Below are 16695 nucleotides of genomic sequence, written 5' to 3'. Positions count from 1 at the left end.
AGTATTTGAAAGGCAAACTTGATTCAGATTACTTTACAGAATAAGGAGAGCATTCAAGTGTTTAACATCATCTTCAAATTTGGATAGATTTGACTGTTAAGGAAGAGAAATAGGCAGTGAAGGCTGTTCTTTGTACATAACATTTTATCCATACTCATCCTTTTGTTCTCAGACTATCACATAAGCTAATGAGGTATGAAAGATTATCAGTCTTGGGTTATAATTTCAAGGCAGGCATGGATAATTTTTCCCCACAAACTATTGCTTCAGGAAGAGGTTGAAATATATATCTACCAGCATTCAATGTTTCCTGTTAGTTATACCATATAGCTCCAAAAATAAACTCTTGTAAGTACTATTAGTCCTATTAGCTAAAGGCAATTTGTATTTTCTAGACACTTTGGGAACTTTATTTTAGTAGATTCATAATTCTACATCTACCCATAACTCAGGTACATGAAAGAAATGCCAGTGCCTATACGTTATTGTCTTGCGCTATTTTTATTCTTAGAAGGGAAATAGAATTGAATACTGCACTATAATAATCAAAGTGTTTTAACTGGTGTGTGACAATGTCTACACAATTACAGAAGAATATGTAGGGCAATAGGAACTGAACAAAAACAGAGCTGGGAAAACATAGTAAAACAAATACTTTTAATGTTCTTCATTACTGGAAAAAAAGCTTGCTTTGTTACACAGCATCATCACTAAAATGAAGTAGATTAGCACTCACAAACTCTAATGTAGATAATTTTGTCAAGGTCATTAGATGTTCAATAGTGTTAGTAAAGCTGTAAAAGAATTGCACCTGGATGACACTGTAATGGTTTGTATACCAGGAAATGGGAAGTGTCGTGCAGATTGGTTACAGATTATTTTAGGGGATTAGTTACAGTGCTTGCAGATGTATTTGCTAGGGGTAATACTAGGCAGACAACAGGTTCAGAATCATCTGTTATAAATTCTAATTTTGCACCAAGCACAGGCCTATCAATTTGTGTCTAATTATATTCTTCCATGTGAGATATAAAATACCTCAGGGTTTATATAATAAAGGCTCATTAATGTGGACGAGAAATAATTCTGAAACTCTTTCTGCCAGGGCTAATGTTAATACAGACTCTAATTGCTCTTACAGGATATTAAAACAGGTTTTTTAAAAAAAATCAGTTTTAATCTAATCATTTAGTGGAGCCATTTTCTAACTCTGTATTTTCAAGTATTGCATCTTACACTGCTATGTAGTCTCATCATTACTAGTCGCGATTAAACCCAGAATAAAAGATGAATGCAGGAAATAAAAAGGCAATATTATCAAAGATACATGGGAGTTATCTCTCTTTGCACCTTTAAAATATTTTCTCCCTGCTTAGATAAGTACATATTCCAAAATGTGCTTATAAAAGCAAAACAATGACTGTTGTGCATAAAATAATCAGTATCACATTACAATTTAAAGAAAGAGAAAGCCAAGAATTTTCTCCAAAACAAAAAACCAAAACACCTCCAAAGACATTTACTGTAAGAACTAAAATTACTAAAATTACCATCCTCAAGAATACAATTCTTCTGGAGCTAGTCTAGTCGGGTCACTACCATTCCAAACTGGTATTACTTGACTTCAAGGGCAGGTAACTTAACCATTTCTGTACCTCAGTTTCCCATGTTTTATGGATGAAGTTAAAAAAATTTACCCACAGCAAAAAGTGAATTCTTTGTTGTTAAACTCTGAAAATACCATGGTATTTCAATAGCCTTTTAGAAATAGCATTCAAGTAAGTATTCAGTACTGAAAAAGAAAAACATCCGTGGACTTTGTGGTGATGGAAGAGAGACTTTTATGCACACCTTGTCAGACTGCAAAGTATCACTAGCCTCAGGGCTGCTATGATTTCAATAGATGACAAGTGCATTTGTCACAGGATGCATATTATATAGCCATCTAGATAAATAAAATATATGATGGGCAAAAGGGCCTTCATGTTAAGTTTTGTCAGGAGAAGAGGGAGAGAGGACAAAAATGAAAGGTTCTCACTTGGTATTCTAAAACACTAGCAGATTGAAAATATAAAGCTGATCTGAAGAAGCATTTCTTGTGATAGAACTGACAGTTCCTTTATAAAAGGGAGCTGAGCTAACAATAAACTGATAAATAGATTCATAAAACCAGTATGTGTGTCAGTAAAGTGAGAAAAGGTCTTACAAATATACTAAAGTTTTGATACAAAAGCTAAGAAGTAGAAGTGGGGAAATACAATAGCCTTTTTTGTATCACAAGCACAAATATATGAACGTATCCTGAGAGGCAGTTTCAACCTAAAAACTTGTGATTATAGTATCTTCCCTGAAATTCCTTCCTCTCTTGACACTGACATGCAAATAGCTGGAAAATGATGTTTATAAAACGTTCCTAAGGGAAAAGAAGGTCTGCTAGAAATCTTGGTAATTTGTTGCATTTTCTCACAAATTATAACTGAAAAACACAAATTTAAATATAAGTGTGAGGTGTATCTGTTCAGCATTGACTAGATCAGTTAGAATAAACAAAAATTTGGATACAATAAATTTGCTGATTATTTCACAAACCAGAATTAACAAATCAATAGCCTCTCAATCAATCCCTGTATAGGGATATAAAGTTCAAGAGCTGACCTTTGGTAGATGATTCTCAGGCATGTCAGACCAATTCCACTTAAGAATTGCCAAACTTTGATTTGTCCCTAGTGAACTAGCAAGGTGATAATGATGGAGATTTTCCTCTTTAAGGCAACAGTCTCACTACTCCTAGATATCTAGTTGCTACTGATAAATGTCAGTGCCTTAATTACTAGCTAAATTCATTTCATCATTTTTTTTGCCATTTAGTTGTACACACCATTAGCTTTTCAGGTTTCAGTTTAGGAACAAATAGTAACCAAAAATTGGGTCACCTACCTATCCTCCAGGCAAATAGAGATGAACAGAATTGAGAGGTTACAGGCCAAGTGTAAGACCTGGAAAGATTTGTTCTGATGTGAAATACTGCCAGGAATATCCGGGTACAGAGTTGCTACTGAGAGAGCATGTGAGCACCCTGAATTAGATCTTTCTCACCCCTAAACACCAAAGACCTTCCTTTTGGTCTGTTTACTTTACTATTAAAGATTCATCATGTTTATGTCTTTACCTTAGATTTCTAATGAATAATCTTTGGAGACCTCAGGAGTGATAAAGTAGGATTTATGTTAACATTCACTTGAAAGCAATATATTCTTTAAAATTATTCCAATAATTTACATGCTTGGTTTTCATTGTAAGAAGTATCTATTTATGGATCTCTTCCCTCATCTGTTTAATATATTATAAACTGTATGTTAAGATTTTTTTACATAAATCAAAAGCCTCATGTGACTATACTTCCATTCCTTTTGCTAAGTGTGCGGGGGTACATTTTTCAGGCAGAAGAGCACATGCAGGCCTCATCAGGCACTTCACATGCTTTTGTTTGGCTTCATTTTTGCTCCTCCTCACTTCTGTGCTTCCATGTCATAGAATCATAGAATCAGTAAGGTTGGAAGGGACCTCTGGAGATCATCTAGTCCAACCCCCCTGCTCAGGAGGGACACCTAGACCATGTTAGACAGAGTTGCATCCAGGCGGGTTCTGAATATCTCCAGAGAAGGAGACTCCACAACCTCTCTGGCCAACCTGGTCCAGTGCTCTGTCTCTCTCACAGGGAAGAAATTCCCCCTCACAGTCAGACAGAACTTCCTGTCATTCAGTTTCTGCCCATTGCCTCTTGTCCTGTCACACGGGTCAACTGAAAAGAGTTTGTCCCCGTCCCCTTGACACCCTCCCTTCGGGTACTTGTACACATTGATCAGTCTTCTCTTCCCCAGGCTGAAGAGGCCCAGCTCTCGCAGCCGTTCCTCACAGGGCAGGTGCTTCAGCCCTCTGATCATCCTCATAGCCCTACGTTGGACTCTCTCCAGGAGTGCCATGTCTCTGTTGCACCCAAGGATACCATTGGCCTTCCTGGCCACAAGGGCATATTGCTGGCTCATGGTCAATCCGTCATCCACCAGCACTCCCAGGTCCTTCTCTGCAGAGCTGCTCTCCACAAGGTCAGCCACCGGCTTGTACTGGTGCCTAGGGTTATTCCTCCCTAGGTGCAGGACTCTGCCCTTGCCCTTGTTGAACATCATGAAGTTCCTCTCTGCCCAGCTCTCTAGTCTGTACAGGTCTCTCTGGATGGCAGCACAGCCCTCAGGTGTGTCAGCCACTCCTCCCAGCCTGGTATCATCAGCAAACTTGCTGAGGAGGCACTCTGCCCCTTCATCCAGGTCATTGATGAGTAAGTTGAACAGGATGGGACCCAGGACTGAGCCCTGGGGGACACCACTATCTACAGGCCTCCAGCTAGGCTCTGCACCACTGATCACAACCCTCTGAGCTCTACCTTTCAGCCAGTTCTCAATCCACCTCACTGCCCACTCATCTAACACACACTTCCTGAGCTTAGCTAGGAGGATGTTATGGAAGATGGTGTCAAAAGCCTTGCTGAAGTCAAGGTAGACAACATCCACTGCTCTGCCCTTGTCTACCCAGCCAGTCATTCCATCACAGAAGGCTATCAGATTGGTTAAGCAGGATTTCCCCTTGGTGAATCCATGCTGGCTACTCCTGATCACCTTCTTATCCTCCATATATCTGGAGATGACAACCAGAATCATCAGAGACTGCACCACTACTGCCTGGAAAAGCTTTACTTTTTTTCTTTCTAGTGTTTCCCAAGGATACTTTGAGAGTACAGTAGATCATCCCTCCTAATTCTTCTAGCCGTTACATCACCATACCTGACTACTAAAGCACCATCTATGCAAAATTCAGAGGCCAAATGATAACTGGTTTAGCTAAGGTTGAGACTTTCCAGAGGCTAGCAGTGTGGCCTGAGTTTCAATTAATTTTCATTACTTCAGAGAGAAAACAAACAAAAACCAGACTGGATTCTGTTAGAGTGCAAATTCTTTTGTCAGATATCAACTTCCTTCTCAGCATTTCCCCTCATCTCTTTCTTGGAAATAATGAAATATTTTATCACATACTTCCACAAAATTAGAACTTCACATAGAAGTGATCATATTTTAATAGTTCAAACTGAAAAATGTTAAATAACCAACACAAATGTATAGCAGAAAATATTGGACAATCTTAACCCAAAGCAGTACTACAAACATGAAGCACAAAGTTGTACGTTGGTGCAGGATTTCGAGGCACAGATCTTTGTAAGAGTATTGAAATTAAAATAGGCTGTGAGGAGGAATTAAATCTTTTTTAATATAATTAACAAGATGTAAAAAACGAGAAAAGCAACTGCTGCATAATTTAAAGTCTTAGTTATAAAACTTTCTCTTAATAACAAGGTTTTTTTTTTGTACAATGAAACCTCTCACTTCCATTTCATGTGGCTTAGTCAAGCTGTAATGATAATAATTAAAGAGAAAATCATTATGATTTTTGTTTCTCTGACATTTTATGTACCTATAAATATATCAAAGACACTATATCTAGTAGTTAGCAAAAATAGAAATAATGGACAAATACAAAGTGCTACATTTCTACAGAATGACCTCTCCATTTTCCTGAAAAACGTTGTTTTTACCTTTTCATTTGCTACTTATTTTCAAGTGACATTGCTTCTTTGTTCTAGCACCCTAAATATTTGTAGGATTCTGAAAAACAAGTTACTAATGATTTTTCTGACAATCTAGTAAACACGTTAAAAGTAGAAATGTAGTCCTTCAATTGGCCTCTGTCAGTTCCAAATACACAAGTTTTGTGCAATGTAGAGAATCGATATATGTATTGAATAAATAGCAAACATCCTTTAAAGAGCAACAAAACTGTTAAACAAACATTTCTAATAAATACCTCAGTCCTACAAAGAGATGCAACACTGATATTTATATTTAGCTAGGAGCTAAATATAAATGCTTAACTATGTGCATTTTAGTTTCTGCTTTTGTGTTAGAGTGCTCAGTGCATAAAAACAAGATGGCTGAGGCCTTAGACTGTTTTGAAAACAGATCACTGTGGTCAGCTTGGAAATACTTTTTAGTCTCTTATGATCACAAAATATGCTGAAATAGCACCTAGATCTTTACTTGAAGTCAGAAAATGGAGAAGAACCAGGACTGACAACTCTGCTTCTTCAGCAGCACTTCTGATCCTGCGGTTTCTGCAGGTAACTATCTAAATAAGCTACACAGCTAAGATAAATGCTTAGAAATCAAGGTTACATTTGGTCATATTTTGTTCTGAAACAAAAGACTTCCAGAAGATAAATAAAAATTAAATTATTAAAATATAGTACATGTGGCAGGTACATGTCATTTCTGCTTCTCTAACACATTTGGAGTCATAAGGACATGCCTGTTAATAATATGAATTTTGTTTGGCAATCAGATTAAAAACTTGAAGGACATAGTGAATCATTTATATTTTCTTAATTCTCTGTGATGGATTCAGGTCATGTTTTCTGTTATATCACATCTGATTGCCAAATTGTCAGCTTTAATGCAAATCGCAGCTTTAATCTCCCCCGAAGCTCAATTACAAAATTACTTTTTCATCAAGTTCATAGATTTTAGAAATATCTTTTCATTATAAATTGAGAAACTGATGTTCAAAACTTGCTTTCTATTATGTATAGCTAAAATCTGCTCTGTGGGAGTACTAAGAAATTCTTAGAAAGGAAAATACTCTTGCCCATGCCCCTAGTCTGCAGTAGACTACAAAGTTAAAGTACATTTAAGGAAAGGAAAAGAAAAACGTTAGTAATCCACTGGAAACTGATCTCACTGAAACAGTGAATGTACAGCTAGAAGAATACTGTTACAACTTTGTTTGCAGATACAGTCTGGACATGGGTTACAATTATACCGTAATAATAAAGTGCATCCACTCTCTGACTAGACTCAAGCAGAAGTTAGAGGGTTTCCTCCAGTTAAAACACCTTTTCCTGCTATAGTTCTCCTGCATAGTTTGTTGACTAGGCAAGTCTGTTGATCTAAGCTCAGAAAACATACATTTTCATATCACACACATAATTGTATACAAGTCAATATTTGTATGAGCGCCTACGCTTATACTTGGGACTATAGCCAAGTTGCCCAGTGTTTAACTTGGCAACAACTTTTTTTCCTGAAAAATGAACACATCAGAAGCACAAAATGAGTTTCTGAATACTGAAATCCCAAATAGAGCAAATGGGCTTCATAGAGAAGTTTATTTCCACTGGTAAGGGTGGAATAAGAGAGCCTTGTCAGCCAGTCTCCCTTGTGCTACAAAACTCTAAGCTCCGTATAGCTCCTTTTATGGTGTTTCTTGCTCTTTCTGTCCCTGTGGAAGCAGGCTGTGCCAAGGGACACCCCAGGCCCTTCATGCTTCAGTTTGCCAATGCCTTGCTTGCCTGTGGCACCTCTCCGTGCAGATGGGACCCCATGTCCCATAGGAGATGTCCTGGCAACTAGCCTTGCCTCTCAGGGCACCTGCTCATGGAGAATAGTGTTTGGATATGGGTAAAGCAATAGCAACAGACGTACACAGATTGAATAAAACCAAAAAAAGCCAAGCCCCAGTTTCTTGTGCTCCAAGTGTGCATGAAAAATTCACACCAGTTTCCCCTCCTCTGGCAAGCCACTCTGTTACAGAGCCCGACAGGGGTGCAAGAGGGACACAAAAAGCTTAATGGAAATTCTGTTTTGAATTATGGTTCAACTTCAGAGACAGCCTACAGTCCATGATCTTATTCATGGGAAGGTACTACATAAAAATGGTCTTCACATAGCAAACATAAAAACCAAGCCATCCAAGAAACATCCTGAGAAAAACTGTTGAGTATAAAGTGGGTATTTCTTTTGAAAAAGAAAATACTGCCATGCACTCATAGAAAAAAAAAAAAAAAAAAAAAAAAAAAAAGAGAGAGAACATCAGCTTGCCCAAGAAACACAGAAAGCACCATTTTGCTGATAATGACATTTGCTTATTCATTATTTTTTGTGCTTCTCCCAGCCCTGTCCCAGCCTGTCTTCCATACACCTACCAACATCATATTTCTTTCACGTATGTCACTGTCAAACCAGCGTAGGAACAGGTTTCACCATGTACCTTGCAAATGCTGCATATTCTTACAGATTTCCACTGGATTTACACAGCTTGGTGTAATACTAAATGGGAATTCTGTTTCTACGCAATCGATGGCCACATCAAGAATGCTAGTAATGGGAAGCATTCACATAGGATTATAAAACAACAAATTCACACCAACATTGGCAGGCTATTTTAAAAGTATATTGCTATTAAATACTTTGGGCTCTTTTGGCTTTACATCTATACCAGAAAAGAGTTATCTGTTAAAGAAATTGATGTATGCTTCCAAAATCTTCCAAAATAGTAGAAAGAAATTAATCAAATTTTTGCCTCTCAGTTGTTATAACAAGGATGAATGATATACTACTTGAGAAATGTTGCTGAATCATCCAATAAATTGTTTGCTCTACAGTAGGTCTGATCTGTAGATATGCTGACCTTCAGGGTATTCCTGACAGGCTCAGTTATCAAATTGGAGTTTTCTGGCACAAATTCCACTCTTCCAAAACTGTTACTTCCTCATTTGTTAGAGGAGTTGCCAGTAATTGTGCTTGTTGTTAAGCTTTCTGGCATTTTTTTTTCTTTATATAACTTACAGAACAGAAGGTTAAACTGAATCTTAATGCATATAGGGGACGTAATTCATTCTCAATATCAACACATTAATAACTTCATTTAAAAAGAGAGCAAACTGTAAATATGTTCAGCATTCTGAAAGCTAATAATTCAGAAGAGTTAATCTCCTCCATCTTCCACAAAACCGATAAAAAAGGAACTAAAAATAAGTTTATATAACATGTTTAACATCCAATATGCAATTTTTCTTCTGAAGAAGTTTTTTAAATGCATCTTGTCACTGTCAGTAATATAGCTTTAGAAAGGATGGGTGTCACCCCAGGCCAGGGGTCCACAGAAATGATCACAGAAGTGACTGTACAAATACTGCACTATAGCTTAGTTCTGCAGTTACTGAGGCGGCTGGCTCTCACTCTGCTGAGAGTTGAAATACTCATTTAATTCTTAAGCACATCAACAACTCTATTAAATTCAGCAAAATCACTCATGTTCTCGACTTTAGATACATACTCCCCCTTTACCACTGTAGTTCCTGGTTTCTTGTGGAGAAGTGTTGATTGTAAACAGCCCTAGGGTGCATTACAGCCTGAAGGCTGAGCAATCTCAAATTCATCCAGTCCCACTTATTAGGTGAGCCAGGCATGGCTATTCAAGTATTATTTCTCTCAAGGGAACGGATAAAGAGTTGAATATGTAATAACATCCTACAGCTTGAAAGAACTTAGACATTTTAATTTTATCTGAAGTACTGTTTCTGACATATCTATAATTACTGTAAACTGGTCTTTCGTTTTAATTTCTATTGGTGTGGGATTCAGACACTGTAATGCAAGACAGGCATTGCTTCCAGGAAAGACCAAACCTGACTTACGGTGTTTTAATTCTATACATCTCCCAGAGGAAGAGTTATTCCTACTCCAGTGAAGAAGTCGTGATCTATGGGGAAATTATTTCATACACACAAGCTCTAAACAAGCCAGAAGGGATGAATAACGAAGTACACCAGAGCAAGGATACCAGCTACAAGGTTTGTTGCCTTTGCTATGTCAGCACAAGTAGCAGCACCACAACAAGGCAAACTTGGGGATTTGGCAGTCAGACTATGCAGAAAACCCATGGAAATACTGAAATATATTGATGTTATGACCCAGCAATTATAAGATTAGTATCTCAAGTAATCTCAAATTTCCTTCACTACAGGAAATATCTTATGAACATATTACCTTAACAACTTAGATATTTGAATTAACTGAAAGCTTACAATAGTTACCATATGTGAACAGACATATTAAATGTACAAGATGCATGTTTTGCTAATCTGCATACCTTACAATCTAATTTATATGAAGTCCTAAGAGCCTGACATTCTGCCTATCAAGCTTACCATTTATCATTACTAATCGTTAACTCTGCTGTGCGTGGGGTGTGAGTGTGTGTTTAAAATAACAGATGGGTATATATCTCTTGGGATCAGAGAATCAAGAATCCTTAGTTTGAAAAGCAATTTTCTCTCTCATTGTAACCAATATCTTTTATTACATATGTATTAAAATCTAGGTAAAGTGGGAAAGTAAAAGACATATCTGAATCTATGAAAATTTAAAGATTCAGTTATGTGAAATGGTCAGATGAGCTTTTTTTGCATGCAAGAGTGTCATCTTTATGCAAAGAATAAAGTTCTTATTATTAGAAGTGATAAATCTCATTTCAATTCTTAATTGATGGCCGTTAGTGTATGCTATGAACTCTATAACTCTTTACCTGAAGAGGTTAAGGGAGAGATTGCAGTATTTTTCACTCGTTAGGGAGAAATATTTATCAGTTTCTGAAATTTACTTATGATCATGCTTAAATAATTGTAATACAATGTGAAATATTGCTGCGGACCATCTCACATATACAGCTTTCTGAACTTCAGTGTTGATACAATTATGTTTGAATAGAAATAATGTTTTCTTTTCTAGTCCAGAACTATATACCGTGATAAACTTCTCAACATTTTATTTTATCCATAAACAAATCTTTACAACAGGAACAGTAATCATTCTGCGTAGGACAAAATTAATTTTCCACAGCTTGAAATCATTTCAGAATTTCAGGTGATCTTTTTAGATGAAATGCTAGTTTTTAAATAGAAGAAATTAATCTTATTTGTTTTTGTTAGGTCCCAGATGTGATTTTTTTAAACTAGATTATTTTTTAACTCAGGGCCAATTTTTTTCCATATTAATAATGCTAATATATTAATAATATATGCTATAGAACATGAGTTATTTTCATAAAACAGCAGGATAGGATTCCTTTCTCTGCTCTCTTGAACAGCTGAACTGATGAAACAGAAAACCACCCTAATGGGAAACGTTGCTGCTTCAAGAGAACAGGCAATCCTTTTGCCTCAAAAACAGTTGAAGGTAAGTACACAGAGCCTTTTCAAAGAAGCTATTCAGTTCTGAGAATTTCTCCCTTAACCTGGGACAAACCTCAAGACACTTTTCAAGTGTAGCTCGTTCCATTTCAACATTTACTGAACGTGTTCCTGGCTTTGGATCTAGTACAACTGCCTTTAATACAATGCAATAGGAATTATTTTAGTAATATTGCATGATCAAGAATATAAATGATTTGCAGAAACCAAAGACTACGGGAATGAGAAGTGAAAAACTTTGTTTAAAAAAACAAAACAAAACAACCCACTAAATCCATCTGTCCTCTTGGACTATGGGCTGCATTTGTTCTGTGATTTGACCATTTCACCTCTAGTATGTTGCTGAATAAATTCACCTAACAATTCAGACACTATTTTAAACAAACGCTCTCCTCAAAGTTAATTATATCCTCTCAGTTTAATAATTCCTAGTTCATACTTTAATAATATACTTTATTTAAAAGTTTCTGTTTTGAAGGGGAATAATTTTATGCATTTTGTTCTAATTAATATTCACTTTTCTACATTTCCATAGTGGTCTGATGAACAATCAACATAATACTTCATCAAGGAAAACTAACTTTCCAATCTTGATGTTTTAGGGAAAATGGAGACTTGTACACTTACTAGTAGATGTTTATTTTCTTTACTAAAGACCACAAAAATATCACTAAGCTTCTCAGTAAAGGAAGTGCAATAATATCAAGACTTAATTTTGTTTAAATGTGTTGCTATATTGACATTTAACTCACTGTTACTGAATATTTCCATGATATACTTCTACAAGTGATGCTAACTTTAAAGATAAAATGTGGAAAATTACTTAATTAGGTTCATTTTTGTCTGTGCAGTCCCAAAGGGGTTGCCTATGAACAATAATACATCTATTTGAAAGACATTCAACAACAATAACCATAGATACGATCATTTTACTGACAGACAATAAATTTTACTGACAATTATTTGGTTTTTGACACATGGTCCATTGCAATGCTGTCCTGGGCCTTTTATCCTTTTATTCAGGTAACTGTGAGCTCAAAATGCAAATAAACTTTTGTAACAGGAAAACAACAGATTTTCAATAGATGTGAGGATAACCTACAGGAGAAAAATTTGTGATAAAACTGTAGCAGCACGCATAATATTTTTAGAAACCTACCTCACTGAGCACATGCACATTTGCAGTCATATATGTTTCTATAGCAGATGACAAATAGCCCATATTCTTTATTTAAAAGGTCATATTGATTTTTGAAACAGTTGTAGTTAAGTAGCTACATTAAGAATGCATGCATCTTAATTACAACTGACTAAAATGTGCAATACATTTTAATGATTGTAAATAAATCAATCAGCATAAATTAGCTATGACAGAGGCTCAGAACTGGAGATGTTATACTTGATACTTTCAGTCTCTTAAGTGGATAATAGGAAACTGTTGGAATATAATGCCTGTTAACTGGAAGGTACCTTCTCTACTGCTACAATATTCCCATAAAATATAATCATGCTTATTGGTAGGAGGAAATTATCCCTCACTTGTTAGCTTGGGCTTTGATGAGAGTTAACTTGATGTACTTTCTCCTAATTCAATTCACGTTAGCATTGATGCTTGTCTCACTGTTTCATGGTATGACTAGGACAAAAAGAATGATTAGTTTTAAAAATGGAAAGTATGACTGAAATAGCATCTACACCCATGTTAGCTATGGTAAAAAATACAAGGATTTTCTGAATCAAAAAAGTTACTGTATTTTGAAGCAGGAAAAAGGTATGGTCAGAATAGCTCTGAAATTAAGAGGAAAAGCCATGATGTTTCATCAAAAACTGTGTTTCCATTCCAACAACAGTATTGTTTATGTTAAAACCAGGTTCCAACAAGTCCACAAAACCTTCACAACAGTGATTCAAATTTATGTAATTAAGATTCATACCCAATCATTTCTGTTGGTACAACTTCTTAGGCAGGTACAGTGCCATAATTCAAAAGGTTAGTGAGAGGAGCACTTATTCAGAACTTTTTTATATTTAACCTAATACTAGAAGCTTTTTCAACTTCTCTGTTACACCTCTAAAATACAAACTAGATGAGATAAAAACCTATTCAGAAAGTTTTTTTTTTTTTTGTTTTTTTTTTTTTTTTTTTTTTTTTTTCTTCCTACAGCAGCATTTTTGCTATCTAGACTGCATGGCAATGATCCATGGCAGATACACAAACTCAACAAACTCAGTGCCAGCTGCGCTTACACAGCAGTGAACAACTTTCATATAGTTCAGAACATTTCCATGATCAGTTCCCAAGTTCTGCAGCATTAGAAGACCTTAGCCCAAATTTTCTGAAACAAATAAGACTTACTGAAGACCCACGCAATCTGCACCACTTTTTAACCTGCTAACTGCCTGCACCTTTATTGCTTGGCATAAGGATTACAGCATAGAAAGAAAAAGTGGAGATCCCTAAAACACAGTATTTTTGTCAGGTTCTACTCTAAGCCAGACAGAATAAAACAGTTCAAAAATTTTGAATAAACTGGTATCAAGAGATAAAGACAATGCTACAAACAATTCAGATGAAATGAATCAATGCCAGTATGTTCCTATGCCTTTCATGTCTGCAGCCCCTTCAGTCTGGCATAACAGTTTTCTCTGTCAGGAGAGCTATGAGCAGCTGCACCCTTTATGCTTCCTACATACAGTTTATTGCTTGCTACATGCATTTTTACCTGTTCTGCCTGTACCTGGCAGTGTTTGCTAGCAGCTATGTGCAGCCACACCTCTCATCCGCTAGGGCATGGTAAGAGCCAGGGGACTGCCATGGTGGGGTTTGGGGCAGGGTCTGGCCCAAGGAGGGGGACCAGGGCTGACCACAGCCCAAGGAGCTGGTTTATGGTTTGGGTCAGGTCAGGCTGGTCTCAAGCAGCAGCTGGGCAGGAGCAGCGCTAGTGCCTAATAGCACCACAGCATCACAGGCCAGGATGGAAGGCCCAGGCTGGGCTGAAATGGGTCTGGAGGCTCCCAGGTGGGGCTGCTCAGGGCCATTATGACCCATTAGTGCCCACTGGACCCTGACACTTTCCACATTAACAGCATATTGACAGCTGACATTATCCTCACCTGGCCATATAAATTGTCAGATTAAGTAAGCAATCTAACTCGCCCACAAGGGAGGCCTGGTTGTTACGGCACATCCTGGAGCCATGTCATGCTGCCTCTCTCGGGCACAGGGCAGGCTGGTGCTGCCAGCATGGCAACTCTGGCAAATGCCGGGTAGGAGGGAGGGTTCCTGGGGAGCCTGGGCAGCTGGTCCCCATGGCAAGGAGGCCCCTGGCTGGGTGGCAGGGGCTGCTAGGGACCCCTATGCATCGGGGGTGCATGGGCCCATCGTGGTACTAGCGCTCCTGTGCCTGCACCAGAGCTCAGAGGGTTGTCACGGCTCGTGCAGAGTCTAATTGGAGGCCTGTAGATAGTGGTGTCCCCCAGGGCTCAGTACTGGCTCCCATCCTGTTCAACTTACTCATCAATGACCTGGATGAAGGGGCAGAGTGCCTCCTCAGCAAGTTTGCTGATGATACCAGGCTGGGAGGAGTGGCTGATACACCTGAGGGCTGTGCTGCCACCCAGAGGGACCTGTACAGACTAGAGAGCTGGGCAGAGAGGAACCTCCTGAGGTTCAACAAGGGCAAGGGCAGAGTCCTGCACCTAGGGAGGAATAACCCTAGGCACCAGTACAAGCCGGTGGCTGACCTTGTGGAGAGCAGCTCTGCAGAGAAGGACCTGGGAGTGCTGGTGGATGACAGATTGACCATGAGCCAGCAATGTGCCCTTGTGGCCAGGAAGGCCAATGGTATCCTTGGGTGCAACAGAGACATGGCACTCCTGGAGAGAGTCCAACGTAGGGCTATGAGGATGATCAGAGGGCTGAAGCACCTGCCCTGTGAGGAACGGCTGCGAGAGCTGGGCCTCTTCAGCCTGGGGAAGAGAAGACTGATCAATGTACAAGTACCCGAAGGGAGGGTGTCAAGGGGACGGGGACAAACTCTTTTCAGTTGACCCGTGTGACAGGACAAGAGGCAATGGGCAGAAACTCAATGACAGGAAGTTCTGTCTGACCGTGAGGGGGAATTTCTTCCCTGTGAGAGAGACAGAGCACTGGACCAGGTTGGCCAGAGAGGTTGTGGAGTCTCCTTCTCTGGAGATATTCAAAACCCGCCTGGATGCAACCCTGTCTAACATGCTCGAGGTCACTTTCAACCTCAACCATTCTGTGATTTTCTAGCTGAGGCAAAAATCTCAATGAGGATTTTGTGAGAACAAATTATCATCCTTAATTTCAGAAGAAATACAAGAAGACAGTGAAGACAGTATTTTTCAAGCTTTTTAAATTGAAAGGCCACTTAAAGTAAAGCACAAGTAGTAGAAGAAAGCATCAACTACACAAGAAAGCCATTGTTGCAAATGAATAAACAAACAAGTTAACTGCACCCTTTGCATCATCTTTGTTTATTTTCTTTTTTGTCTGCGTATGAATGTGCTCATAGGATTTGCCAAACACAGTAAGAACTGATTTCTGTTCCACTTCCTGAAGTCCTGAGGATCATGAAATGGATGAAATTGCAAAAAAAAAAAAAAAAAAAAAAAAGGAAAAGAAAAAATAAGCCTCAACTTTTACAAGAAAAGTAAGTTTAAATTCTCAAGTAAAACTCAGAAATACAAGTACTAGGTCAAGTGACAAATATTCAAATAATTGTGCTTTCTAAAAACACATGCATTATGCTGTAGGCCAGCTAGCCTCTCGGTGGTATGAGCAAAAGCTAGTACAAGTGACCCAAGACTGAACCTAAAGCAAAACAAATAATGAGATGAACAGCTTCCACTGAATAATTCAAGTCACCTTAAACAAGGTGGAAGGAGAAAAAAGAAAGAAATGTGAGCAAGGAGGGGAAGAAGATCAATTACTGAAGTAAGCTAGGCTCAAAGAAAGAACTGGAAAACATTGCTGCGTATGATCAGAGGGGAGAACCATGGAATGAGGACACCTTTGCCCTGCAACCATCGAGCTTTGCAAAGAAGGCTGCACACTACTGCTTCACTTCGCTGTGTCTTTCAGTAAGGCTCTTTTACCCGTATTTACACTTTTCGTTTGGTTAAAATTCCCCAAATTCCTAGTTGTAGAGCACTGTATAATGAACATCAAGAAGGGGGCTCAGTGGTGTGCCCGGAGGGCTTTGGCCTTTCCAAGACTCACGTGTCTGCCTGGTTATACGCAGCTGCGTGCCGGGTAGCGCTGCCTGGCTGTCATGAAGGGCTTCTTGCAGCAGGAGTGCAGACGGGTGCTGCTCTTTCATCCATCACAACTGTCGGATACTTTGAAAATTTCACATCACCTCCAATTTCTGAGGTTTGTTTAAGGAAGAAAAGAGAGGAATTACAGAAAGGTGTGTGTGTGTGTGTGTGCATGCGCGCACACGCATGTGTGTATATGCTATTTAAAGCCCTACCATTGACAATCGTTCTTCTGCTACACAATAGCATGTTTTAACACTGCAAAATTGTAACCAAAA

The sequence above is a fragment of the Rhea pennata genome, chromosome 11 (assembly GCF_028389875.1).
Source record: "Rhea pennata isolate bPtePen1 chromosome 11, bPtePen1.pri, whole genome shotgun sequence".
Lineage (NCBI taxonomy): Eukaryota > Metazoa > Chordata > Aves > Rheiformes > Rheidae > Rhea > Rhea pennata.
The sequence above is the reverse complement of the archived record's forward strand: the minus strand, read 5'-3'. Positions refer to the sequence as shown.